The following is a 1,865-nucleotide window of genomic DNA, read 5'->3' as shown; positions in this document are numbered from 1 at the left end:
AATGAGGTTAAAGTTGGATTAAGGTTTATTCACAATGAGTATTAATGAAAAGATTTTGAAGAGTCAAAGGCATAAGGCCTAGGTTTCTAGTTTGAAAACAATGTCAAAGTTTTCGCAAAAAGAGTTTGGCTTGGGTTAGAGTGGAGAGAAGAAGAGAAGGGCTAGTCCTAAAGCATAAAAAGATAAGAGAGAAGATAAAAACCCATGGAGTTCCTTTCTTGAAATCACAAAGATGATTTAAGATGCTCCTTTCCTTTGGACTTAGCAAACAAAAAGGAATCACACAATATTAGATTCAAGCTCCTAGGATCTCCATTTGGCTTGTCTCACTTAACTTGGCTACTCATGACAATGGTCCTCCTTACTATCTTAAGATGAAATCCCTATCACACAAGAACAAACATCAAAAAGTTCACAACATAATAAAGGGAATGGACAAAGAAAGAGTTTAGATTAGAAGTCCTTTGAAGTCAACTTTGAGATTAAGCATTCTAAAGGCATGAGCCCTAGTTGCTCTTCAACAAATTTAGCATTCTAAAGGCATGAGGCCTAGTTGCTCTTGAACTCCTTTAAGCATAGGTAAATCCTAATTCTAAGTCGTTTCTCCTTTTGCATTGGGTTCACACGAAACAAAAACAAAACCAGCACAAGACAACAATATATTTATATACAATAATGAGCTCAAATGAGCAAAAAGGAAAATGACATAAACATAAAATATGTGCTCAAGTGAGCAAAGGGAAAAACAATATGAATAAATGAGCAAGAAAATAAAGTGCATTAAAGTAAATTGGAAGAAATTAAATGCTTGAATTAAAGTTAGTAGTTAGTATGGTTATGTTAGTTTGTCATAAGACAATTTAGCGCTATGTTAACCAATCGTAAGTGGACTAATGTAGTAGTCACACCTATCTGAGGCCGGTCAATAAAACTATAGGCAAATAAACATAAGTTAGAGATCATGGTTAGTAAGCCAAGCTCCAAAAACTTGCTATGCCAAAAAGAAAAGAGGAAAGGTTTTGTATGGACTTTAGGTTTTTTGCTTAACCAAGAAGCAACCTATCTTGGACACAAAGCAACTCACTTGATCTTGGATCAAGTTGAGTTTGATTTGGATCAAAGAAGGTTAAACCTCTCATATGTCAAGACCAACCATAAGACATTAACTCATTCGCCAAAATAAAAAGAAATGAGATGAAGATGAAATGAATGGAAAGAGAAATAAAGTGTCAAACACAATTGGTCAAAAGTGGACCAAATCATCATCAACCAATGCTAAACAAAAGAGAAATGAAGGTTACAAGTCAACAAGTCAAACATACTTTTTGGTATTTTTTTGAATTCAAATAAAATGTAAAATAAAATGAACAAAATATGGTCAAACCTTAAATTCAATTCAAATTAACTTCAACAAGTCCAATTGAATTCTCATAGGTCTAACATGGTCAAACAAGCTTTGACAAATTTTTTCAACAATTTTTGAAATCAGAAACTATTTTAAAACAATTAAAAACAATGAAAAATAACCCAAATGAATTAAAATCTCAAATAAATCTCAAATCAATTAAAAAATTGATGAGACTATTTTTCATTGACTTATCATGATCCATATGTGTTAAGAAAATATTTTTGGATTTTTCAAATATCAAAAAGTATTTTAAAATGAATTAAAACTATTAAAAACCAAATAATTCACAAAAAATATTAAATGAAGTTACAAAAATAATTAAAAATCAAAATATGAAACTAGAATTTTCAAGAAAATTTTTGCCATTTGTCTCATATTTTTGTGACTTCAAATAAAATATTTATGAATTTTTGAAAATAAAAGGAATTAAATGGAATTAATCAGAAAATAAAAAAAA

Source organism: Lathyrus oleraceus, chromosome 2 (genome assembly GCF_024323335.1).
Source record: "Lathyrus oleraceus cultivar Zhongwan6 chromosome 2, CAAS_Psat_ZW6_1.0, whole genome shotgun sequence".
In the NCBI taxonomy this organism is placed as follows: Eukaryota; Viridiplantae; Streptophyta; class Magnoliopsida; order Fabales; family Fabaceae; genus Lathyrus; species Lathyrus oleraceus.
Note: the sequence above shows the minus strand (reverse complement) of the source record.